Source organism: Myxocyprinus asiaticus, chromosome 13, assembly GCF_019703515.2.
Source record: "Myxocyprinus asiaticus isolate MX2 ecotype Aquarium Trade chromosome 13, UBuf_Myxa_2, whole genome shotgun sequence".
NCBI classification, from domain to species: Eukaryota; Metazoa; Chordata; class Actinopteri; order Cypriniformes; family Catostomidae; genus Myxocyprinus; species Myxocyprinus asiaticus.
The window spans coordinates 28545401-28560153 of NC_059356.1; positions in this window are offsets into that span (position 1 = coordinate 28545401).

Here is a 14753-nt window from a genome sequence, read left to right on the forward strand (position 1 = left end):
TGATCAATCCACAAACTCTGTTTCTCAGGATAAGGGTAGGCCTACATTTATAAAAGCATACATTCAGATTTGGCCTGCACTTTCTTGTTTGATATGTGTAGATTGAGATACTGACTGAGTGATTATGAAATACTCTTTTATAAGTTTAGTAAGCACTATAGTTTGTCACTTAATTTGTAATGGCTGGAATGGCTAATGGCTAGAAGTATTATAAGTTTTTTGGTTGTTTCATGCAACCTTAACTGTTTTCAATAATATTTATAATATACAATGCCATGAGGCACGATATGCAAATTGAAGTAAAATGCAAACTTTATTTTTGCAAGACTAAAAACAAAAATGTGCTCCTCAGTACCTGCTTCATATTTTTAATGAAGATTTACATTTAATAAGCTATTTTATCTTTGAACTATAGACTAAACATTGCATGTAAAAATATATATAAATACTGTTCTTAACCCTTCTGATCCACAATATCACCTTAAAATCTCTCAAAAATATAAATAATTGTGTGCAACTAACAGTCTGAATTAAAGGCACGTGGAGTTTGTTTTGTGGAATATCACTCATTCGGGACAGTGTTGTGGATGAATCTGCACATTCTTTGTGCTTATGCCTCTTATTGGTTGGAGTTTGTTTTGTTGAGTATTTCTTGCAGAGTGATTGGGTCATTTGTTGCACTCATGTAGCAGTTGAATGGGCCGGATCACTGAACATTCGTTTGACTGCCTGAGGAAACTGAACAGCTTTTTGTGTGTGTGTGTGTGTGTGTGTGTGTGTGTGTGTGTGTGTGTGTGGGTGGAGGAACACACCTTTGGGACAGTTATGTGGATGAATCTACACGTTCTTTGTGTTTATTCCGCCTATTGGCTGGAGTTTGTTTTATAGATTATCTTCTGTTATGTAATTCTGTCTCACAAAATCTGTATAGAAACACCAGACTTCAGCAATCTGATGGCAAAGTTGTCACGGGGGCTCTCGTGGCGTACATGGATTGTTGGAGTTTAGAGGGATGGACACCGGTTGGTGCTGTCATGCGCGTGGTTAATGCGCACATTCACTTGACACACAATCAATTTTTTCTAAGATGTCAAAATGTCAAATGTTAATATGAGTGGATTGTCTCTCTCCACATGGAATGTGAATGGGTTGGGGCACCCCATAAAAAGAAGGAAGGTTATTTCTTTTCTTAAACATAAGAAATATGATATAGTGTTTCTTCAAGAAACGCATCTCTCCCCATAGGAAGCTGAAAAATTTGGGAAGATATGGGGTGGACATGTTTTCTTTAGTGCTGGCTCAAGTAAGTGCAGGGGAGTCATTACATTGATAAATAAACCTCTACAATTCAAATGTCTCAAACAGAGTAATGGCGCTGGCACCCCTCATGATATAATATTGGGAGGATACTTTAATCCTTTGATGGACTTAATGCTTGATCATAGTGAAGCAAAATGTGCAAGCCCCCTAAATCAACATTGACACTTCACAGAATGTGTAAAAATCTTGGTCTTACAGATATTTGGAGACTTTTCAATCCATCTGGTAGGGACTATACATTCTTTTCATTTGTCCATAAGATTTATTCTAGAATAGATTCTAAGTCCCTCATTTCATCTGTTGTTGATTGCTCAATTGGAAACATCTTAGTCTCAGATCACGCCCTGGTGAGTTTAGAGATGTTGCCACATACAGAGAAAAAGAAATCATATAGCTGGCGCTTTAATGTATCCCTTTTGCAAAATCCTGAATTCCAACAAATGTTAAAGGCTGAAATCAATGTTTATATGGAGACCAACTGGTCCTCAGTATCCTCTGTGGGCGTGGTTTTGGAGGCACTTAAGGCGGTTCTTAGGGGTCAGATCATACAGTATGCCTCATTCACCAAAAAATCCAAAGCACAAGAACTTGTGGGGTTGGAAGGGAATATTAAAAGTGCGAAGGCAGAGCTGAATGTCGTCTGATGGCCTCAGAGAATTGACCCGACTGAAATACAGATACACTATATTGCCAAAAGTATTCGCTCACCTGCCTTTAGACGCATATGAACTTAAGTGACATCCCATTCTTAATCCGTAGGGTTTAATATGATGTCGGCCCACCCTTTGCAGCTATAACAGCTTCAACTATTATGGGAAGGCTTTCCACAAGGTTTAGGAGTGTGTTTATGGGAATTTTTGACCATTCTTCCAGAAGCGCATTTGTGAGGTCAGACACTGATGTTGGACGAGAAGGCCTGGCTCACAGTCTTCGCTCAAATTTATCCCAAAGGTGCTCTATTGGGTTGAGGTCAGGACTCTGTGCAGGCCAGTCAAGTTCTTCCACACCAAACTCGCTCATCCATGTCTTTATGGACCTTGCTTTGTGCACTGGTGTGCAGTCATGTTGGAACAGGAAGGGGCCATCCCCAAACTGTTCCCACAAAGTTGGGGGCATGGAATTGTCCAAAATCTCTTGGTATGCTGAAGCATTCAGAATTCCTTTCACTGGAACTAAGGGGCCAAGCCCAGCTCCTGAAAAACAACTCCACACCATAATCCCTCCTCCACCAAACTTCACAGTTGGCACAATGCAGTCAAACAAGTAACGTTCTCCTGTTAACCGCCAAACCCAGACTCGTCCATCAGATTGCCAGATGGAGAAGCGTGATTCGTCACTCCAGAGAACGCGTCTCCACTGCTCTAGAGTCCAGTGGCGGCGTGCTTTACACCACTGCATCCGACGCATTGCATTGCACTTGGTGATGTATGGCTTGGATGCAGCTGCTTGGCCATGGAAACCCATTCCATGAAGCTCTCTACGCACTGTTCTTGAGCTAATCTGAAGGCCACATGAACTTTGGAGGTCTGTAGCGATTGACTCTGCAGAAAGTTGGCGACCTCTGTGCACTATGCGCCTCAGCATCCACTGACCCCGTTCTGTCATTTTACGTGGCCTACCACTTCGTGGCTGAGTTGCTGTCATTCCCAATCGCTTCCACTTTGTTATAATACCACTGACAGTTGACTGTGGAATATTTAGTAGCGAGGAAATTTCACGACTGGACTTGTTGCACAGGTGGCATCCTATCACAGTACCACGCTGGAATTCACTGAGCTCCTGAGAGCGGCCCATTCTTTCACAAATGTTTGTAGAAGCAGTCTGCATGCCTAGGTGCTTCATTTTATACACCTGTGGCCATGGAAGTGATTGGAACACCTGAATTCAATTATTTGGATGGGTGAGCGAATACTTTTGGCAATATAGTGTATAATACTATTTTGTCACGGAAGGTGGAGTTTTTGCTATTCAGGGCAAGACAGTCATACTTTGAGTCGGGGACAATGCAGGGAAGCTTTTGGCTAGATATATAAAGCAGAGAGAGTCTTTTTCTACCATTCCCTCTGTGAAATCTGCTGGTGGTGAACTTTTTACCTCAGCCATTGATATTAATAATGCTTTTAAAGAATTCTACTTTGATCTCTATAGTTCCACGTCTTCGTCTACTGATGAAGATATTAGAAACTTTGTGGAACCATTAGAACTCCCTAAACTGACAACTGAGCAAAACAATTTTCTTGATTCTGAGATAACCTTGGAAGAGCTTGGCGAGGTAATTAAGGTTTTGCCTACTGGCAAGGCTCCGGGGCCAGGCAGCTTTGCCACACATTTTTTTAGATCTTATGTTACAGAATTGGCTCCACTTTTGTTAGAAGTTTATACTGAATCATTCAAATATGGAAAGCTTCCACCAACCATGACACAAGCCCAGATCAGTCTGATTATTAAAAAGGACAAAGATCCAAGCGAGTGTAAGAGTTACCGTCCAATTTCCCTGATCAAGCTAGATGTAAAAATATTGTCAAAAATTCAGAGGGGGAAATGGGGAATATAGAAGGCTGGGGAAATGGGGCAGTTATTTTGAGTTTTTGGGGGACTCTCGGGGAGGGGCTGTGGAGAGAGAGGCATAGTTTTAGATGTGTATGATTATTCTATTCTTTTTTATTATTATTATTTTTTAAAATTATTATTACTTTTTTATGTGTGTGTGTGTGTACTTATGTGTGACAATGGGGATGTTCATTAGGGGTTGGGGTGGGGTTGGTGATTGGGGAGGAGGATGGGTAGTAGAGGGAGTTAAATGTTGATTCAGTGTATATTTGTTTTGTTTTTCTTTGTCAAGTCAAGTCATTTTTATTTGTATAGCGCCTTTCACAACACATATCGTTTCAAAGCAGCTTTACAGAAGATCAGGCATTAACAGAAAATAAAACTAATGTCTATAATGTCTTAGAGTCATCATTGTGTAGTTTGATAAAATACATTGTGAATTGTGTTTAAAAATAAGTAATTAAATAATAATTGTGTGAGCAAGCCGAAGGCGACTGTGGCAAGGAACACAAAACTCCATAAGATGTTGGTTAACGGAGAAAAATAACCTTGGGAGAAACCAGACTCACTGTGGGAGCCAGTTCCCCTCTGGCTAACATCATGAATATAATGCCAATATTACTTGTGTATAGTGCAAGTCATGGTTTAAAAATATTAAACTAAGTAAGTGTTAAGGGTCAGTGTTTAAACAAAGATTTTGTAACTGTAAGATTAATGACTAATGTCTTTGAAATCCATCCTGGATTTACTGCAGAAGTTCGCATAGATGCAATTGTCCTTGTTAGTTGGCTGATGAAGGGTTTTGATGGCAATTAATTGATAGTGTGTGTATTCCATTATAAGAGTGTAGTCCATTAGACCGAGGTGATGCAGGCAGAGATCAGTTAGGTGCATCGCAGTTCAGCCTTGCCAGTAATTTTGGTGGACGTCTATCCTAAGTCCAAGGTTCAGGCAATGGCATATGAAGTATCCCATGTCTTATGGTTGGAGTTGGCATCAGTTCATCCTCTGAAGTCCATCATAATAGACTGAAGTGATGTTTGGCCAGGCCCGGTTCCATATCAAAATCACTGAGGGTGCTTCTGAAAATAGTGGGGGTGCTCTGTATCAAGTGGAGATGTATCATAATTACACATTTTTTAATAGATTAAATCATGTTTAAATGCTGCTTAAACAACGTAAAGAAAAGTTTGTTTTTTTAATGTACAAAACATTTATTGCTTCTGGGTTTTTTCCCCATGATCTGTCGCTGAAAATGACAGTAAAATTCTGTGCGTGCAGATTAGGACATACTGATTTGCAAAATCATACACGTTTATAAGTTTTGATGCAGCATTTTGTACATTCACAAAATGCAAGGATTTTTGTGTGTTTGCTGGTATTCAAGAAAATCTGCTTGCCAATTTACAGTATTAGTTTTACATATTCAGTTGAGCAGGGGTGTGCAATTATTTTGGTACAGGGGCCACATCAGCCTTTTGAACATGGAACAGAGAAGATAAAAATTCTGCATAGTTGTATCTTTAAGCCCAGACATGCACTCAATGAATGATGCACAGTTTTCTGAAGTGTATCCTGATGGGACCATTCTGCATTGCTTGAAGTTTTGCTGCTGTACTTTCTATCATGTGGTAGTAAAACTGAATAAAGGATGAATACAATTATTAATTGATTATTTTACCATACTTCAATGCAATGGTAATTTAGTATTAAATTTAACACTCTATATCAGGAGTCTGGTTTAAAAGTAAAATAAAATATTCGGGAAAGAGATTCTAAAAGCTTATTTTATTGTTGGCCGCAAAATGGACCCCTTTACTTGTTTCATTTTGAAAACATTATCAACCTGTTTACATGCTCATGGGTCATGATGTGGGTCTCATCAATGTTTGGCACCCCATTCAGCACACCACTGAATAAAACAGGCTGCATGACACTGATAAATGATTACTACCTGAGTAACATTCACATACAGGTGTGAGGGACTTCAGCATTTCACAAATAACACAAAGAAGAAAAATTTTACTCTCTCGCTTGGTTTTACTCGCGTGTCCCCTATTGAGTGGTACGTTTTTGTTTTGTTTTTTGCTGGGAGAAAGCGCGTGGACTCGCATACATGGTTGCCAGATTGCATAAATTAAGTATGACAAAATGTGAAATATTTCCAATTTGTGCAAGTATAAATCTCTGATTGGGGTGTTGCATATATTATCTGGCAACCCTGAGCATATTAAAAGCTTGTGGATGCGCGATAGGTCCAAAAGCCAGATAAATGAAAGATCTAATAAAAAACGTTCATGATAAATCGACCTGCGGGCAGTAGTTTGCCCTGGTCTGCAATTGAGGGTGCTCTAAGTTTCGTTTGAGGGTGCTGAGCTGCTATTAGTCATCATCACACAGCGACACGTAGCAGTGGAGTCCAACACGAAGCAGGAATGGAGCTAGATCCAGCCAGTTCTGGTGACCTCAGGATAGGAGTCCCGAGGTTGAGACAGGGAAACAAATAAAATAATATTAGCATAGATGCCATTCAATTTATTGCAGAGTTATAGATCACGATCAATGTTTATGGTTTCTGGTTCCGGTAGACCTAACTAAAGCAGCTTAATTGTGAGTTGAGGGATAAATTAGGTGTATGCCTGGCTAAATAGATGATACTTTAGTCTAGACTTAAACTGAGTGAGTGTGTCTGCATCTCGAAAAGTGTTAGGGAGAATATTCCATAGTTTAGGAGCCAAATATGAAAAGGCTCTACCTCCTTTTGTGGATTTTGATATTCTAGGAACTATTAACAGGCCAGAATTTTGCAATCGTAATGAATGTGATGGAATATCGCATGGTAGAAGGTCACTTAAGTACTGCGGAGCTAGACCATTCAAAGCTTTGTACGTAGTTACCAGTATTTTAAAATTAATACGAAATTTAACAGGTAGCCAATGTAACGATGATAAAATGGGGCTAATATGATCATATTTCTTGGTTTTCTGTCTTCTCAGACAGCTGCTGCATTTTGAACCAATTTAAATGTATTTATTGAACTTGCTGGACATCCTCCTAGCAATGCATTACAATAATCTAGTCCTGAGGTCATGAACGCATTAATTAGTTTTTCGGCATCAGCAACAGATAGCATGTGTCGTAATTTAGCAATATTTCTTAGGTGGAAGAATGCTGTTCTACAAACATTGGTAATTTTATTTTCAAATGACAGATTGGTATCAAATATAACACCTAAGTTCTTCGCTGTTGAAGATGATGTAACAGTACATCCATCGAGAGTCAAATTATATTTTAGTGGCTTATTTTTAGAGGTTTTGGTCCAATAATTAGTACCTGGCCATCCAATCTTTTATTTCATTGATACACTCTGCTAATTTTGAGAATTGTGAAATCAGGTTTTGAAGAAATATAAAGTTGGGTATCATTGGCATAACAGTGGAAATTACTTCCACGATTCCTGATAATATCTCCCAGGGGAAGCATATATAAGGAGAAAAGCAGTGGCCCTAAAACTGATCCCTGTGACAATTCCTCATTTACACAGCGGTCTGCTAAATAGGACCTAAATCATGCTAATGCAACTCCACAAATGGCAACATAATTCTCTAGCCTATTCAAGAGAATGTTGTAATCTATTGTGTTGAATGCAGCACTAAGATCTAAAAGCACTAGAATTGAAATGCAGCCGCGATCATATGATAAGAGCAAGTCATTTGTAACTCTGATAAGTGCAGTCTCTGTACTGTGATGAGGCCTAAATCCTGACTGAAATTGTTCATATATACTATTTCTTTGTAGAAATGAACATATTTGGGAAGATACTACCTTTTCTAGTATTTTCGACATAAATGGTATACTTGAAATCGGTCTATAATTGGCCAGTTCTCCAGGATCAAGCTGTGGCTTCTTAATAAGCGGTTTGCTAACAGCCATTTTTAAAGTTTCTTGGGACATGTCCTAAGGATAGCGAGGAGTTAATAATATTAATAAGAGGTTCTGAGATTACAGGGAATACCTCTTTTAAGAGCTTAGTTGGTATTGGATCTAACAAACATGTTGTGGCTTTTGATGTTTCGATAAGTTTTGTTAGTACTTCATGACCTATAACAGCGAAGGACTGAAGTTGCACGTGAGGAAAATTATGAGACACTGTTTTCTGAGGTACTGTGACAGATAACTGCATAATTCCAATTTTATTTCTGATTATTTCAATTTTATCAGTAAAGAAATTCATGAAGTCATTACTCTTGTGCTGCAACAGAATATCTGGTTCTGTTGAGGCTTTAATCCTAACTAATTTATCCACAGTACTGAATAAACACCTAGGATTGTTGTGGTTATGTTCTATGAGTTTGCTAAAATATGCTGACCTGGCAGCTTTTAGTGGCTGTCTGTAGCTACAGACACTATCCTTCCATGCACTGCGAAATACTTCTAATTTTGTATTCTTCCACTTGCGCTCCATTTTCTGAGCTGCTCTCTTGAGAGCATGAGTGTGATCATTGTACCATGCTGCAGGGCTTTTTTCTTTAATTGTCTTTAATCGAAGGGGGGCGACACTATCAAGAGTGCTAGAGATGACTGTATTTATATTTTCTGTTATTTCATTAAGTTCTTCTAGACTTTAGGGCTTATTGAGTGTATGAGATAGATCTGGAAGATTATTAATGAAGCTGTCTTTAGTGGTCGAAAAAATAGTTCTACCTGAACGATAGCGTGGCTTAGATTGGTGTAGAGTAACATTAGCTGATCGCAGCATCCATAGACGAGGTAATGATCCGAGATGTCATTTGTTCTGCGGCAGAATTTCTATAGTATCAACATCAACTCCATATGACAGAATTAAATCAAGCATATGATTACGGCAATGAGTTGGTCCTGTTACATACGAGTTGAGAATATCGATAAATGCTAATCCCAGTGTGTCATTTTCATTATCTATGTGAATGTTGAAGTCACCAACAATTAAAGCTCTATCTACAGTAACTACAAGATCTGATAAAAAATGTGCAAATTCACCAAGGAAATCAGAATAAGGCCCGGCTGATCTATATACTGTAGCAAGGGTAAAAGACGACAGAGTTTTTTTTATTTATATCTATATCTGACGGTGTCACATTAAGCATTATTAGTTCAAAAGACTTAAATTTATATTCTGTCCTCTGAGTAACACCAAAAAACTTCACTGTAAATTGTAGCAACACCTCCTCCTCGACCCTTCAGACGAGGCTCATGTTTATAACAATAACCTGGGGGAGTAGATTCATTTAAACAAATATATTCATCCGGTTTAAGCCAGGTTACAGTCAAACAGAGCGCATCCAAACAATGATTTGTAATAATTTAATTTACAATTAGTGCTTTGATAGAAAGAGATCTAATGTTTAGTAGCACTACCTTCATATGATGTTTATCTTTAATTTTTTTGTTTTGTTCAAGTTTGACCTTAATAAAACATTTTCTAAATGATTTAGTGAGAGTTTTGTGTTTGGTAGTTCGGGGAACAGACACAGTCTCTATATGATATCTAGGTGATACGGTCTCTATGTGTTGTAGTTTATCTGACCTGTGTGACATCTCAAGGCAGCTAGCAGACATTCGGATTAACCAGTTTGTCATCTTCCTGACCTGGGCCCCAGTTAGTCAGATACTATCATTATTAAGACTATGAGCCAAATTACTAGAGAGGAGAGCGGCACCTTCCCTGGAGGGATGGAGTCCGTCTCTCTTTAGCAGGTCAGGTCTTCCCCAAAAACTCTTCCAATTGTCTATAAATCCTATTCTATTCTCCAGACACCTCTCAGACATCCAGCCATTCAGTGACACTACTATAAACCTCGTCACCACAACGAGCAGGGAGGGGGCCAGAGTATATTACAGTGTCTGACATCGTTTTTGCAAATTCACACACCTCTTTAACATTATCTTTAGTGATGTCCAACTGGCGAAGCCAGACATCATTAGTGCCGACATGAATAACAATTTTAGAAAATCTACGTTTAGCATTAGCCAGCACTTGTAAATTTGATCTGATGTCAGATGCTCTGACAAATGCTGTAAAATGCACGCAGTTTAATCACGATTTAAATAGAAAGTGGATGCACGTGGAAAATGAACGCAGTTGAATCGTGATAAGAGAATAGTGTGGGGGAAAACCCGATGCGCGCTGAAAAATGGCAGATGTTAAGGATTAAAGGTTGAAAACAGATATATAAGCGATGCTAAAAAAGCTAGCAGGCTACAAACACAGACTTGAGCTAGGCGCCAGCAGCAACAGGTAAAATACACACAGATGAAACAGTAGAAAAGCGGAAGAACCTGAAACATGCGGTACAGTGACAAAGGATAAAACGACTAACGTATGAGAGTAAGAATAAGCAATGCTAAGCAGGCTAGCAGGCTACCTTTGTCAACTATTTTAATCAATAAAAAAATGTAATAGGAAAAAAGCCTCTTAACTATGTGTGGAAAACGTAGTTCATGGTTTTTTTTGTTTTTTTCTCAGTAATTCAAGCATTCTCAGAAATTTCATTAGATTATACTGTAATTGGGGGGGCCTGGGTAGCTCAGTGGTAAAAGATGCTGGCTACCACCCTTGGAGTTCGCTAGTTTGAATCCCAGGGCGTGCTAAGTGACTCCAGCCAGGTCTCCTAAGCAACCAAATTGGCCCGGTTGCTAGGGAGGGTAGAGTCACATGGGGTAACCTCCTCGTGGTCGCTATAATGTGGTTCGTTCTCAGTGGGGCGTGTGGTGAGTTGGGCATGGATGCCGCGGTGGATGGTGTGAAGCCTCCACACGCGCTATGTCTCCGTGGCAACACGCTCAACAAGCTACAAGACAAGATGCGCAGGTTGGTGGTCTCAGACGTGGAGGCAGCTGGGATTCGTCCTCCGCCACCTGGATCGAGGCAAATCACTACGTGACCACAAGGACTTAAAAGCGCATAGGGAATTGGGCATTCCAAATTGGGGGGAAAAAGAAAGAAAAAAAAAGATTATACTGTAATTGCTGGCTGTCAGATTCAGTTACAATTTTTATTTATTTATTTAAAACAATTTTATAAATTGTCTGTGTATGTGTGTTTTACAAAATTGTTTTCATTACATCTGCAAAGCTACAAATGCATCCTGTCTGAATTTACTGCCAGTAGGATTAACCACTGGACCAGCATCCCAGCTCTATTAGATCTGTCACTTTGTTGATTTTCAGGTTAATCAAGTCATTATTCACTATAAAGAAATAAAAGCAATTGAAAGTATATTATTGACACATTTCAGCCTATGATGCTTTAATGTTGCAAATAAAATAATTCCACTTGCGATTTCCTGCTCTGACAAGTGTAATCGCCAGTTCCCATTCAAACCAATGTCCCACGTTAACATGGGAAACCAGATGTTACCCTGTGAAACCATTACAATCGCTCTTTAGCTGTCAAATTCATTAGAACAGACATCAATGAAACAAAGCGTGTCTTGAAACAAATGAAACAATGAAACAAAACATCTTTTCTTTGCTCCTTGGCAATTCACATTGAAGTAATTTGCTGAAAAGGCAAGTTAAATTATTCACATGCGCACACACATCCCCAGTTAACATGATCCACACCGGTGGCATTCATTGGCTAGACATCAACCAATAAAAAGACTACATTGACCCCTCCCGCTCCAAACACTGGTCTTGCTCTCTCACATTAGGATTTACAAGTGCACAAGTGAGTTTTGCTACAGATTTTTCACAAAAGTAGTTGTAAAAGTCAAGGCGTGAAGATTTAAAGTCGCAGTGCTAGATTTGAGAGGTTGTAAGTGCCCATCTGTGGTTGTACAGCAGAAATGAATTAAAGTACAAAAGTTAATGTGTAATACAAGTTTGTATCTGTAGTTGTATTTATGTGAATGTCATTTTACACATTTGTGACTACTTGTCTGCAATTGTGAATTCAAAACAGAAGCTTTGAATGCAATGTCTGTGAGTGCAGATTGCAACATTCAACTTTAAATTTGTATTTTACAAGTTTTCACATCGGTGCTGTAAGTGTAAGTTTCAACTTACGAGTACACATATTTATTGTACAAGTTCTCAAATCCAAATATGCAAGCTCTCGAGTTTTGCTAATGATTTACCTTCATAATATGGAGTGGTGGTGGTGTAGTGGACTAAAGCACTGAACTGGTAAGCAGAAGGTTGTTGGTTCAATCCACACACCCACCACCATTGTGTCCTTGAGCAAGGCACTTAATTCCAGGTTGCTCCAGGGGGATTGTCCCTGTAATAAGGGCATTGTAAGTCGCTTTGGATAAAAGCATCTGCCAAATGCATAAATGTAAATAATATAGAATATAGATAAATTACCATTCATCATGATGGCGCTGCGGATGGCTGCCTCGGTGTGGAGCTCCTCAGTTCTTTTGTTGTTTTTGTTTGTTTGTCCTGTGTTTAGTAATCTTTTTCCAGTCAGTTTTAACAGAGACGAACTACTGAACATTCGACAGCATGTCCCATTCAATCTTTTCCCGGTTTTTGAATATTCAGACGTTTTGCTAGACATTTTAGTTGGAGGCGCGGCTTTGTTGTTCAGGAGACGCAGGCGAGGGAGACGAGCCGGTGCGCTGGTCAAACTCCGTCGGCGCGGATTTCGAACAGCGCTGCCGAGTATTCATCTAGCAAATCTCCGCTCTCTTCCTAACAAAACAGACAAACTACATCTCCTCACCCGCACAAACAAGGACTTTTCAACCTCTGCTGCCTTGTGCTTCACAGAAACCTGGCAGAGTGAAGCCATTCCTGACAGCGTGTTACATCTGCCGGGCTTTCAGCTGTTCAGAGCGGATCGCATCGCGGAGTTAACGGGGAAAACAAAAGGCGGTGGAACATGCTTTTACATCAGTGAAAGTTGGTGTACAGATGTAACAACGTTAAAGAGGATGTGCTGTCCTAATTTGGAAGCGCTCTTTATTAACTGTAAGCCTTTCTACTCGCCACGGGAGTTTTCCTCGTTTATTCTGGTGAGTGTTTATATCACGCCACATGCGTGTGTGAACACAGCGCTGCAACAGCTGGCTGATCAAATCACAGACACAGAACAACAATACCCGGACTCAGTTATTATTATTCTTGGGGATTTTAACAAAGCAAATCTCACACGTGAACTGCCCAAATACAAACAGCACATCACATGCCCCACCAGAGACAGGAACATACTGGATCATTGTTACACAACAATAAAGGATGCATATTGCTCTGCTCCTAGAGCAGCTTTGGGACTCTCTGATCACTGTCTGGTTCATCTTCTTCCAACCTACAGGCAGAAATTAAAATCAACCAAGCCAGTAGTAAGGACTGTAAAGAGATGGACCAACGAAGCAGAGCGGCAACTACAAGCCTGCTTCGATTGCACGGATTGGAGTGTTTTTGAGGCTGCAGCCACAGACCTGGATGAGCTCACATATACTGTTACATCATATATCAGTTTCTGTGAGGATATGTGCATTCCTACTAGGACTTATGTAAAGGGGACCTATTATGAAAAATTCACTTTTACATGGTGTTTGAACATAAATGTGACTCTGCAGTGTGTGTACACAACCACCCTACAATGTTAAAAGTCCACCCACTCCTCTTTCTTATATTTCTATTAATCAAAAACAGTGTCTCAGAATGACTGGTTTTCCTATCTGCTCTAAAGTGATGTCACTTTAGAGCAGGCCACACCTACGACTGGTGACGGACTCCACCCTATTATCATAGATCCTCCCGAGTGATCGACACACAGTCCGCCATTTTTTTCCGCACTGGAGCAGCTACAGTGAGAAGAATAATGTCTCAACTTCATAAGCATCATAAGTGTTCTGTTGTTGGCTGTAAAAGTGAACATAAGAGTCTTCGTGTACTCCCGGCATCAGAGCCACTGAAGACGCAGTGGACAAGTTTTAAAGAAAATGTGCCCCAAAACATACCAAAATTCGTGTATGTTTGTGCAAATCATTTAACACCGGACTGCTTTGTGAATGAGGGTCAATATAAAGCAGGATTTAAAAAAAAAATTGACTCTCAAGCATGGATCAGTACCAACTGTTCGTTATAGCTTGTTTGCACATGACGTCATGTCACTGCGTTGCTGTGGTGTGAAATGCAGATGGAGGGCAGGAAGTGATTTTCTACATAAGAAGCACTATCACAAACTCAAAATGCCTATGTTTTGCGTCGTTTACGGTTGCTCATACATATATGGCTGAACTCCGGTATTTACGGTGTCAGTCATGTTGGTTCTGATTTGTTGTTGCTATAGTATCCGAAGCACGAGCTGTAGGCACAGCCCTCTTCCGGAAAGTGGGCGGGGAGCTGCAGCTCATTTGCATTTATAGAGACACACACGAAAACAGCGTGTTTTTGATTCCACCCAAAAAGAGGCATTTACAACATGGTTTAATAAATGATCCGTGGGGTATTTTGAGCTGAAACTTCACAGACACATTCTGGGGACACCTGAGACTTATATTACATCTTGTAAAAAGGGGGAATAGGTCTTCTTTAAAGTTCAACAATGACAAACCGTGGTTTACAGCAGAGTTCAGGCAGCTTCGTCAGGCCAAAGAGGATGCTTACAGGGGTGGGGATAAAGTCTTGTACAGTCAGGCCAGGAACACACTGAACAAGGAAATCAGAGTGGCTAAAAGAAGATACTCTGAGAAGCTGAAAAACAAGTTTTCAGCTAACGACCCTGCATCAGTGTGGAGTGGCATGAAACAACTCACAAATTACAGGACTCCTACCCCCAACCCTGTAGGGAACCAACAACTGGCTGATGACCTGAATGTGTTCTACTGCAGATTTGAAAGGCCCAGTCTCACACCCCACACCCGCTCTGACCTTCACTTCACACAAAC